We start from the raw sequence: 13,315 nt of genomic DNA on the forward strand, positions 1-13,315 counted from the left end.
TCTCCAGGCAAGAATACCAGAGTGGGTTGCCATACCCTTCTCCAGGGGATCTTCCCAACCCAGGGATTGAACCCAGGTCTCCCACATTGCAGGAGGACTCTTCATCATCTGAGCCACCAGGGAACTTCACAGGGCTCCTGCAGGCTGCTCTGGAAGAATGAATGGACATGAAAAGTACTGCGTATATGGCATAACGGTATGGATACTACATGTGGGAAGCAGTGTGAAGGGGCTTGCCATTTTTATGATAACTAGGAGGCCAGGACATTCATACCTGAACCAGAAAAGTAATATCAAGTTGCAGCAGAATCACTTGTAGGTTTATTAAACACAGACTACTGATCCCAACCCCCCAAAATTATGGGTCCAGGCCCCATAAATTCTGTTTCTTAACAGTTCCCATGTGATGTTGGTACAGCTGCTCCCAGACCTAACTTGGAGAAAACAGTGGTCTTGAGATCCACTCTTGCCTTCTCCTATCAACAGAGGGCAGCAGAGAGCAGCAAATATACAGTCTGTCACCAGGGAAGCAGGTTGAAATCCTCAGGAAACCTCCCTCGGTTTCAATCTAACAAATGGCAGGAGAGAGAACTGAAACCGTGAATGATTTAGATTTATATTCTCTGTGTGACCTTGGCAACAAGTCATTTAACGTCCGCCGAATTGCTATCTGTGAAATGGGAGAAGTAACCTAAAAGAGAGTGAAATGGCTTGATTAATGTCTGCTGAGAATTAGAACTTACGGACAAAATTGAAATGTGTAGGTAATAAATTATTCTGGGAATTTCTTACTCCTCAGACTCTTTATAAATGTCTGCATTTTAAACACTTCCGACTCATTCATAAACATTGGTTGCCCTTGTTGAATTTTCAATTGTTTAACAGTTTAGAAGGCAATACTTTAAATGCATTCATTATATCCAGAATGTGTGATAACTCCAAATCTATGCGACAGGCTACGATGAGAAGATAGCTATCCAAGGGGTGAAGGTGCCCACCTTCTGATGGGGCCTTTGGGAGGTGGGAAGTCATTTCAAGTTTTTTCAGAGTGGTCCAAAAGCTGCTGGAATAGATAACCTAAAAATTCAGAGACTGCTTCCCAGGAATCACCCCTTACAACCTGATTTTGATCCTTCAACCATCATTTACCAAGTGCCACTATGTCCCAGGCTCTGGTCTGAAGGCGAGAGAGCCATGAACAGGAAACAAGGACTCTGCTTTCTCAGAGTTTGAATTCTTACTGCAGTGAGAGCCCTACCCTCTGGCCTGAAGTCCCCGCATCCTGAAGTCCACCACATTGGCCTCATCTAATCTGCAGACTCATCTAATCTGATTCCTTTGTTACTCACAACAGAATTGCCTTTCCTTTTTGTCCTCAAAATTCTGGAATAAAATTTGCTCTGGAGATCTTCATAGGCCTTTTGGAATGTAGATGCCTTAATGGTATTTTGTATTTAACTTTAATTCTCTGTATAACTTGAGCTTACTGAATCCTTAATTTTAAGGTATTTATTAGAATAAATTCCTTTAAAGTGAAAAAAAAAATGATGAACTGCTGATGAGAAATAGCAGAAGGACTTTGTGGCTGTGGATGAAATCTTAAATTTTGATTTTTGGAACTGAGTGGGGGAAGGTAGGTAGGACTTAAATCAAGACACCCAGGCTCCAGCCTGACACTGTCACTCACAAGCTGTATGGCCTGAAGTCAGGCACCAAAAGCTCCTCTGTGAAATGGAGGAGGAGAGGAAAACTAATCTGGATGAGCTCTCAGGTTCTCACGCTCTACTGCATGAAGTGGTGAGGGTAATGTTAGCCACTCACCTCGTGGTGATGTCAGGAAGATGTGTTCTAAAGCCAGGGTTGGCCAACTCTGCCTCTCTGCCTGTTTTTCTATGGCACACAAACCAAATCTGGTTTTTATATCTTTTAATGTTTGAAAAAAAGAACATGATATTTGTTTCACATAACAGTTGTATGAAGTTCTAATTTCAGTGTCCGTAAATAAAATTTTCTTGGCACACAGCCACAGTCATCCATTCTTGCATTGTCAGCAATGGCCTTGGCACTCCAACAACAGTGTTGAGTAGTCGGAACAGAGATGGTCTGGTCTGCACAGCCCAAAATATGGACTATGTAGTCCTTGATCAAAAAAATATGCTGATCTGTGTTGCAAAGCACTCCTGAACTCCATTCTGAACTGAACTGAACTGAGAAAACAGAATTCTTAAGAGAATTTCAGTTCCATGAAACGTACATTTCTAAACTGAGCACTTTGAGCTCTTACCCTCAATCTCATGTCACATTATTCTGTAATGACAACACACACTGTATTATCGATCATAGTTAAGTGTACATTGCCTATAAACTGCTATGGGAAAATATCAAAAAAGGCCCTCCTGAAGAAAAAAAAATCTGATAATCCTTGCAAGAGAAATTACAAATAGAATCACAATATGAATAACCAAGTGATAAAGGATTTTGTAAATCCCCAAAACACCAACTGTAAAGAAAATGATTGATACATCAAATTATGTCACAATTTTAAAGTACTGTGTGAAAAAGATGCCATAAACTTCTTGTCTAAAAACCTACAGAATTCTCAGTCTCCACTAATGAAAGTGCAAGAAGGGAAACAATTCAGCCTTTTGAAAAACAGCTGCATGGTTCCTTATAAAATTAAATATACAGTATACCGTACCACATGGCTCTTCTACTCCTGGGTATTTACCCAAGAGAAATGAAGACATATGTTCACACAATGACTTTTATGTAAGTGTTCATAATAATGTTATTTGTAATAGCTACAAACTAGAAACTGCCTAAATTTCTGTCAACTGGTAAATGGATAAATTGTAGTGTATCCATACAATGAAATACTACTTGACGATAAGGAATAAACTGTTGAGAGGTGGAAGAATATGGATGATTTTCAAAAGCTAATATTATGCTAAATGCAACAGTCAGATACACTGAATGAGTCTGTTTGTATGATATCCCAAGAAAGACGTGACTATAGTGACTGAAAGCAAATCTGTGCTTGCCTGACACTGGAGGTTGGGGAAGGAGAGCGACTGGGCACATGAGGGAAATTTGAGGGGCAAGGGAGACATTTTATGGCATGATTTTAGTGGTTAGACAACTGTATCCATTTGTCAGATAGCAAATTGTAGGTTTAAAATGGTTTATTTTGTAGAAATTTGTTGTTGTTTAGTCGCTGAGTCGAGTCCAGCTCTTTTTTGCTCCCATGGACTGTAGCCCATCAGGTTTCTCTGTCCATGGGATTTCCCAGGCAATACTGGAGTGGGTTGCCATTTCCTTCTCTAGGGGATCTTCCTGACTCAGGGACTGAACCCACGTCTTCTCCATTGCAGGTGGATTCTTTACCACTAAGCCACCTGGGAAACCCTTTTGCAGAAATATACCTCAGTAAAGTTAATTGAAAATTGAAAGGTACAGAGTGAAAGAAGATTATTTGCAATACATGTAACTGATATAAGATTAGTACCCAGATTACATAAAGAATTGTTAGGGAAATGCAAATCATCACACAAACAGATTGGTATCCCACCCACAAGACTGGCAATGAAAAAAATCTGACAAAATCAAATATTGGCAAACGTGAGAACCCAGGATCACTTGTACTTTGCTGTTGAGAATTTAAATTGGACCAGTGCAGTGGGGAGCAGTCTGGCCTTACCTGGTGAAGGTGAAGATGCACAAAGCTAGGGGCCAGTAGTCTCACTCTTTGCCGTAGAATGCCCCAGAGAAACCCACAGGTGTTCCAGGCAACGCGGACAAGAATGTTCAGAGCAACGTAAACGTCCCTCCAGTGTAGAATGGCTGAAGCAGTTGTGACGTACAGTGGAATGCTAATCATCAGTGAAAACGAATAAACCCACAGCTATAAATACCCAAAGGAAAGACTTGCAATGTAATATTGACAGAAAAAAAAAATTGTAAAAGAATACATGCAATCTGATACAATTTACATAAAGTTTTCAAAAGCATGGAAAACTAAGCAATATAGGACTGCATAAAAACCTATGTAATAAACCTATGGGAAAGAAGGCAAAAGAATTGTTGTATGAACCTCAGCACAGTGGTTGCCTCTGGGGAGGAAAAACAGGGTGGGTAGGTAGTGGAGCAGTACTCAGAGCAACTCATTGCTTAAGCTGACGGATAGATTTGTTTTATTCTTCTTCTTTATATTCTATCTTCATTCTGTATGTATTCTTTAGTAGTTTTCAAGCATCGCCTTTCAAAGCATTTTTATTTTATCAGTATGTTGGTGTATAATTGATTTGCAATGCTACATTAATTTCAGGTGTACAGAAAAATGATTCAGCTAAACGTACACATGTATCTGTTCTTTTTCAGACTCTTTTCCCATATAGGTTATTACAGAATATCGAGTGGAGTTCCCTGTGCTGTGCAGTAGGTCCTTGTTGACTATCCTTTTTATATATAGTAGTGTGTGTATGTTAACCCCAAACTCCTAATTTATCCCTCACTGCCTGACTTTCCCCTTTGATAACTGTAAGTTTATTTTCTATGTCTGTGAGTCTGTTTCTGTTTTGTAAGTAAGTTCACTTGTGCCATTTTTTTAGATTCCACATGTGTTATCATATGACATTCATCTTTCTTTTTCTGACTTCCTTCACTTAGTATCATAATCCGTAGGTCCGTCCATGTTGCTGCAAATGGCATTATTTCATTGTTTTTTATGAAATACTACTAGGATTCAGCGCTCTCACCGCCGCGGCCCGGGTTCGTTTCCCGGTCAGGGAAGCCTTTCTTGGGCTTCCTGATTAAAGCCCAAGAGGTTAAAGAGGTTAAAGCGTCTGCCTGCAATGTGAGAGACCTGGGTTCAATCCGTGGGTCGGGAAGATACCCTGGAGAAGGAAACGGCAACCCACTCCAGTATTCTTGCCTGGAGAATCCCATGGATGAGCCTGGTGGGCTACAGTCCACAGGGTTGCAAAGAGTCGGACACGACTGAGCGACTTAACTTTCTAACTTGACTTTCACTTGTTTTTTAAGTGAAGTAGAATAACTTCTAAAAAGAAAATTTAAAATAAAGACAACTCATTATAAAAAATTGACAATGGCTTGTGAGTAGACAATCTACAGGAAATCCAAATGTTGATGCACAGATGAAAAGATGTTCAACCATACTAGTAACTGGGGAGATGCAAATGAAGAGAACAGAGATATGTCAACCATAAACCATTGGCACAGTATGATAATATTTAGGTAAACGTTTTAAACATTTAAAACAATACTATAAATTGTTTATGCTTACATATAAAGTAACGAATAGAAACATGAATGGTAATGGTACACATCAAATTTAGGGTGGTGTTTGTCTCATTGGTGGAGGGATGCATGGGATTAGGGAGGGTTGTGATTTGCATTTCTCTAATAATCAGTGATGTTCAGCATCTTTTCATGTGTTTTTTTGGGCCATTTGTATGTCTTTTTTGAAGAAAGATCTGTTTAGATCTGCCCATTTTTTGATTCAGTTATTTGGTTTTTTGACACTGAGTTGCATGATTCATTTATTTTGGAGTGCCCTCAAACTTAAAGATATTTCTGATTGGATTCATAGTGACTGTTGGTGACTAATACCCCAAATTTACTTCCCCTCACCTACAAAGGGAGGGGTCTTGACCTCTGTCACCCCAGGAGCCCCTGACAAGAGGTGACCTTAGAAGCTCCACAGCAACCGACTCCTCACAGGGTCATGGCAGAAGGCTCTGCTTGGAGAACCAAAGTCTGCTCCAGTACAGATGCTGGGTTTCCAAGCTGCCCGCTGCTGCCTTTCCTCACTTTATACCATATACTGCTATTTAGCTATTCCCCAGTTGGGCTTGAGCCCCGGGAATACAGACCATGTCCCGAGGGTGCAGCTGACTCTACAACCAGTGATGTTTTGATTCTAGTCCTAGCCTGAGTCTCCCGTAAGCAACCCCATGAGGTTATGAAGAGAGCAATGGAAATGTGCTCAGCCATACCACTTATCCCCTGAGGAGGCCCTTAAAAATATCCTTAAATGATGAATGCTCTTATGAGGCCCTTTAAACAAGATGCACTTTTGAGACTTTTTTTAAAAAAACAAGTTCTCACTTTTCCACTCCATTTCCATCAGGCTGTTATCACTTCAGACCCTGATTACTAATAATGCTCTCCAAATGGCTTTCCCAATTCTTTCTCTGTGTGTCTGTCTGTCTCTCCATACTCATACTGCTTGGTGCTTCCAAGGCTTTCTTTTAAAAGAAAATTTTGGAATTGTTGAGCTGGTATTAAGGAGTCTTCAGTCGCCACCCCATCACCTACAGGGACAACCAGACACCAGTGTGACCTCCAAGATTGTCTACGGTGGCAGGTTGGGAGGCGCATCATCTGTAAGTAATAAAGTGCCTTTCTTCAGATGAGGATTCAGTTTAACCCTTAAATCACTGCCTTGCCCTGGGATGAGCACGGAGCAGAACTGAGGTGATATCACAACTCGTACCTCAGGCCTGCTTTTGGGTTGATGACCCACATATGATGGGCCTCACTGTGTCAAGATTGAAAAAGGGGTACAGTCGTGCTGCAGTCTGGTCCCCACCTTCCTTTCCACCTTCATGCTCTACTCCTTGCTGCCAGAACCCCACCCTATTCGCCATTTGGTTTATTCACTCTACCTAGAATCAAACATATCCAGCCTTGGGCTCCCACTGTCTTCTCCTCTCCCACACAGCATAAAGTGCTTTCTCCTCTGTTTCAGCAAAATGTTCCTTGAGTACACATGAGCTGGGCTCTCTGCTGAACTTCTTTAGCACAATTTGAATGGTTTGTTTGGAGGTGAAGTGGGTATCGGTTACTATGGCTGCGTAACAAACATCCCTGACTTAGTGGTGTGAAGTCGCTATTGTGTTGACTGATCCGATGGCACAGGGACTTGGACAGAGCACTACAAGGTTGGCTTTTTTCTCCTTCATGATGTCTGGGGCCTTGGTGGGAACTAGGGGCTGGAATCATCTGGAGGCTTCCCCACTCACATGTCTGGGCCACCAACTGCGATGACTGGAAGGCTGAGTTCACTGGGACTGTGGACCAGAGCATGTTAGTGTGGCCCCTCCATGCACCCCAGACTTCTCACCATGCGGAATTTGTGTTCTGTGAGGGAATGTCCCAAGAGCAGTCATTCAAGAGAGCCAGGTGGAAGTGGCATAGGCTTTTCTAACCGAGCTTCGGATGTCACATAGTGTCACTTCAGCCATGTTTTATTGGTTGAAACACTCACAAGCCCATCCAGATTTAAGGGGAGGGGATACAGATCCCACCTCTCAATGGGAAACATATCGAAGAATTTGGAGTCATGTTTTAAAATGCGCATAGCACAGCATCATGCTGTGGCAGTATGTGTGCTTTCTGTGCTTGTGCGTTCAGTCGTGTCCTACCCTTGGCAACCCTACGGACTGTAGCCCACCAGGCTCCTCTGTCCGTAGGATTTCCCAGCAAGAATACTGGAGTGGGTTGCCATTTCCTTCTCTAGAGGATCTTCCCGACCCAGGGATCAAACCTGTGTCTTCTGCATTGGCAGGCAGATTCTTTACCACTGAGCCACCCGGGCAGCCCTGTTGCAGTATGTATACGGTTAGTTAAATCCTGCCTTGTTATTTTCCTACCTCACATATTTGTGTCTTTTTTTTTTTTTCCCACTACAAGCTAACACAGAAAACCTTTTGGAAAAAATCTAACTGAAATCAATAATCATTAAGTGGCTGCTCTTAACTTGCTGGTTTCCTACTGTTTAAAACAGCACAAACTCCAGGTCATTAGCTAAGGTATTTGTTTCAGCACAGAATAAGAGGCTGAAGGTCAGCCACTGGGTTAATAGCATGGCTGGGGGATTATGGCTACACATAGACTAATTTTAGTCTAGTTAAAACTGCTACCACCCACAGCCATGGGAGCTTCTACACAAGTTGTCATCATGTAGACAGGGGACCTCAGAGAAACATGTCTCAAGAACCCCGCATTTCAACTCTGTCACAGCCCAAGAAACAACTTTTTGTTTTGTATAGGTTTTTTTAAACTTAATTTTTATTGGAGAATAGTTGCTTTACAATGTTGTGTTAGTTTTTGCTGTACAGAAAAGCAAATCAGCTATACATATACGTAACCCCCACTTCCCGCTTTTTTAAAATTTCCCCCATTGAGGTTACCACAAAGCACTGAGTTCCCTCTGCAATAGAGAAGGTTCTCATTAGTTGTCTATTTTATATATAGTAGTGTGTATATGTGAATCCCAATCTCCCAATTCATCCCATCCCTCCACCCATGAGGTTTTTTTTTTAATTTAACTTTTATTTCATGTTGGAGAATCCCATGGACAGAGGAGCCTGACAGGCTACAGTCCATAGGGTTGCACAGAGTCGGACACAACTGAAGTGACTTAGCACACGCGCATAGTCAGCTTACAGCGTTGTGGTGGTTTCAGGTGTACAGCAAAGGGACTCAGGTATGCATATACATCCACCTACTCGTTTTCGGATTCTTTTCCCACCTAGGTTATTACAGAATCCTGAGTGTGGTTCCCTGTGCTCTATAGTAGGTACTTGTTGATTTCTGCCTGACCCAGGCATCAAACCCAGGTCTCCTGCATTGTAGGAGCCACCAGGGAAGCCCTATATAGTAGGGTATATAAGTTAATTTCAAACTCCTAATTTATCCCTCCCCCAACCTTTCCCCTTTGGTAACCAGAGTTTGTTTTTGAAGTCTGTGAGTCTGTTTCTATTTTGTAAATACGTTTATTTGTATCATTTGTTTTAGATTCCACATATAAATGATACCATATGCTATTTGTCTTTGTTTGACTTAATTCACTTAGTATGATGATCTCTAGGTCCATCCATGTTGCTGCAGAAGGCATTATTTCCTTCTTTTTAATGACTGAATAACATTCCATTGTATATATGGACCACGTCTTTATACATTTCCCTGTCAGTGGGCATTTAGGTTGCTTCCCTGTCTTGGCTGTTGTAAGTAGTGCTGCTATGAACATGGAGGGGCGTGTATCTTTTCTTTTTTTTAAAAAATTTCTGTTTTATACTGGACTTCAGTTGGTTTACAATGTTGTGTTAGTTTCAGATGTACAGATCTTCTTTGAATTCTGTCAGAGTGTTCTGCCTGTGCTTTCCCCAGAGGAATCACTTTTGATGTGGTCATCTGGCAGAGGGGAGCAGACCCAGTGTGAAACAAAAGCAAAGCACAGATCAAGCCGTTTTGTCCTCGAGCAAGGGAAAAGCCTTTGTGTGGCTTCTCAGCGTGAGACTCATGGGCTTTCCAGGCAGGTGCAAGCTCATGGTGTTGTGTGTTTCTCGCGGTCGTTGCCTGTGCGGCGAGAGCCTGGACATGTCAGAGAGAAAGAAAAGTGGAGGCAGGGGTGCCCAGTGAAAGAGAATACAGACTTAGAATGCTTCTCAACTGGAATCCTTTCAATGTGGGATTGGCTTAAATTTATTGTCTTACAGTCAGTCCAGGCCACTGTGACTTGCCCAACATGAGCTTGTCCCATCACAGCTGTTGATACTCTTAACATTTTACCATGTGTTCCCCTGGGAGAAGTGTTTGGGTCTTACTTTGATCATAACCACGTTATTTCAGAACCCTAAAGAGAGCAATGGGAATGAAAAGAAGGAAGCAAAGATTCCCACCATGGCTTCAGTCAGGAAGCCTCCCCTACCAGCAGAAGCCTCCTTCTTAGGAAATCATAGATATCTTATTTTGTAGAAAACAAAGAGCAGGGTAAATCCTCTCATTAACAACAACAACAACTGCTGCATGTTGGTATGATGTAGATTATGTAAGATTCTTGTCGATTATTTAAGAAGCATCCTGTTTGCGTGGTACCTCCTTAGGTTTAAAGAAAAAAGTTAAAAATTGTACCCTGACTGTTATACATTGGGTTTTAGTTTTGGACTTTGAATGATCTCTAAGTGTAGAAAGTGGTCTAATTTCCTCAGTGTCAAGTTCATCTGCTGGATCCCTGCTTTATTATGTATATAAACTTGATAAACTTAAAAAAAAAAACCTTCAGACTTCACAGATGCTTGATTTTCAAAGGAAAAAGGGTTGTTTCCTAAGTGTTTGTAAAGTATTGGAAAGAAGAAGAATGAATGAAACCTAGAGCCATAAAAAATTTGTACTCCTTAAGTTCTTCCTTTTCACACGCAATTAAGGCAACTTTATCCTTGGAAATGGGAATTAACAGTTAGCAACTTGAAAGTTTTTCTTTCTGGGAAAAAAGAAAAAACCCACAACTTGTAGAGTTAGAACAATAATAACCCAGTACCCCTGTGACTCTTCAGATGATTCCAAGACCTCTGACTGGCCCTATAACAAAGGACTTTCAGAGGAGTCAGGACTATCTGAGGGTACAGGGCCAGGGGTCTGCTTCCGAAGGCTTCAGAACAGTGGGGCTGAAATTGAGGCAGGCCAGATCAAGAGGGCTTACCTGCTAGTGCCCATGTCGTGAGTGATCTGCAGTGTCAGATGAAAATGACCCTTTGGGGGACTAAAAAAGATAAAATCCCAATTGTTGATTCAGTTCCCAGCATTAGATGGGCCCAATGGTCAAAGATATTCCTCCCATTACAACTCGACTGAAAATATTGAATAAGATATAAATAAGATATAAAAACATGATCAAGCCGGCAGGAAAGTAAGGAGAGGCTTTCACGACCAGAATCTATCTCAAAAAAACACAGATCTAGAGAAAACAGGAGACATCAAGCAGTGAAACCAGAGTTCTTTCTAGGGGTTTAGTGTGTGTGTACACGCATCCCTAGGATGCCAGAGCTTGGGTTTAAAGACTTGCTCTTTGGGTTAAAGATAAACACATGAAGATCAGGCAGGAGGGAAGGACAACCCCCTCCACCCGCTTCTTGCATAAAGTCAGAATTCTGGAATGATATCCTCGCTGGGTGAAATAGACAAATATGCACCTCATTGAGGTAGAGAGTAGAAATGTTTGACTGAGCTGGCTCAGGACTCTGGTGGTAGGGGTGGAAGTGAGAAATGAAATGAACAGTCCCCTCTGAGAATTCCGAACCACAAGCCTGTACTCATGTGGTTTTAGAATTGGTATTGGTACTGAAAAAATTCATAGTTAAACATTTCATTTAAAGTGGCCCTCGGTGAGTAATGAATGGCTCCACATATCTGGCAGAAGCAATACAAACCTTCTCTTCAGGAACTCTAGGTTTTAGAGAATTTCAACAGATAAAATCTCAAGATATATGGGATCATAATTAAAATAACAGAACAATAACTCACTAGACATATGTGCAAATAATTCTTCATGAATGAATCTGTAGACATGATAAAAAGAGTCAGGCTGGCAACCAGCCTGAATATATTGGAATGGTCAGATACAAAACATAAGTTTCGTATGCTTCATACATTTAATGCTAAAGACGAGGAAATTGAAAGTATTTTGAGGGAATGAGAGACAACCAACATTGGCTTAAATGGACTTCTTTCTATTAATAAAAGCGTCTAGAATTGAGAACCATAATACTCACAGTTAGAAACAGTGAGCAGAGTTTCTGTTACTGTGGTTTTGTTTTTAAAGTAAAAAGTTTCAGATGCATGCAAAAGGAGAGAGAAACCACTCTCAAGACATTATTTTAGCTTCAACAGTTACTCAACCTTAGGTTTTTGTTGGTTTGTTTACTTTCAAGACAGAAAGTTTTCCCTGGCCTCAGCCGCCCAGTCAGATGCTACTAATGCTCCCGTAGCAGCCTGTATTTTATACCCTTTATAGCACTTATCAGGTGGGATGGTAATCGCCTGGCTTCTGCTCTTATTGTTGTTTATTTATCTCCCAAACCAGAAAGGAAGCCCCTTCAGGCCAAGGATCCTGTCTGCAGCACCTGGAATAGTGCCTGGAACATAGTAGGTACTGAAAAGTATGTTTGTGAAAATAAGTGAATCTGATAGAGCCATGCAAATGCTATAAATGTTATTGGTCCCTGAAAGGCTGTGCAGTTGATGTTGTCACCTTGGTCTTGACAGCAGCAGCTGCATGAGCAACAAATAACATGACCAAGAGAGTCACAAGGAAATGCAGGAGCCGCAGAAGCCACTCACACAATGACTGGCCTCCCAGCGACTAAGGAAGCCCCTCTGCATTTTAAGAAGCCTGAATGGAGCAGCCTGGAGTGCTCCTAAACTCACTGGTTACACTTCTCCGAATTTTTTTGGTGGCATAAATTTGGGAAGCCACCTAGGAGATAAGAGGATTGACCTGTTGCAACAGTGGAAAAGAATGTGTATTATCACTGCTGCCCTTTAGATGTGGTCCAAAGGTGGTTGTTGTTGCTGTTCGGTCACTAAGTCATGTCCGACTCTTTGTTACCCCATGGACTGCACCACACCGGGCTACCCTGTCCTTCACTGTCTCCCAGAGATTGCTCAAATTCATGTCCATTGAGTCTGTGATGCCATCTCATTCTCTGCCGTCCTCTTCTCCTCTGTCCTTCAATCTTTCCCAGCTTCAGGATCTTTTCCAATGAGTAGGCTCTTCGCATCAGGTGGCAAAGTATTGGAACTTCAGCATCAGTCCTTCCAATGAATATTCAGGGTTGATTTCCTTTAGGATTGACTGGTTTGATCTCCTTGCTGTCCAACAGACTCTCAAGAGTCTTCTCCAGCACCACTGTTGCTGCTGCTGCTGCTGCTGTCACTTCAGTCTTGTCCGACTCTGTGCGACCCCATTGACGGCAGCCCACCAGGCTCTCCCGTCCCTGGGATTCTCCAGGCAAGAACACTGGAGTGGGTTGCCATTTCCTTCTCCAATCCATGAAAGTGAAAAGTGAAAGTGAAGTCGCTCAGTTGTGTCCGACTCTTAGCGACCTCATGGACTGCAGCCTACCAGGCTCCTCCATCCATGGGATTTTCCAGGCAGGAGTACTGGAGTGGGGTGCCATTGCCTTCTCCGAGCACAACCATTAGAAAGCATCAATTCTTTGGTGCTCAGCCTTCTTTATGGTCTAACTCTCACATCTGTACATGACTACTGGAAAAACCATAGCTTTGAGTATATGGACCTTTGTCGGTTTCGCTGTTTTAAAGGTGAAGTTTCAGGTTCAACGAGGTGTCCCCTCAGCTCCTCTGATGGGTGCCACTCTCGGCACCCTTCTGCCAAGGTGACTTGGAGTGAGACTGCAAGCCCTCGAAGGCGAGGATCCAATCAGAGGAGGGGGCCATTGCTGAGGAGCCTGAGCTTGCTTGCTCTGAGCCAGTCCCTGGGAGGTCAGCCGTC

This window comes from Bos javanicus, chromosome 4 (assembly GCF_032452875.1).
Source record: "Bos javanicus breed banteng chromosome 4, ARS-OSU_banteng_1.0, whole genome shotgun sequence".
Lineage (NCBI taxonomy): Eukaryota > Metazoa > Chordata > Mammalia > Artiodactyla > Bovidae > Bos > Bos javanicus.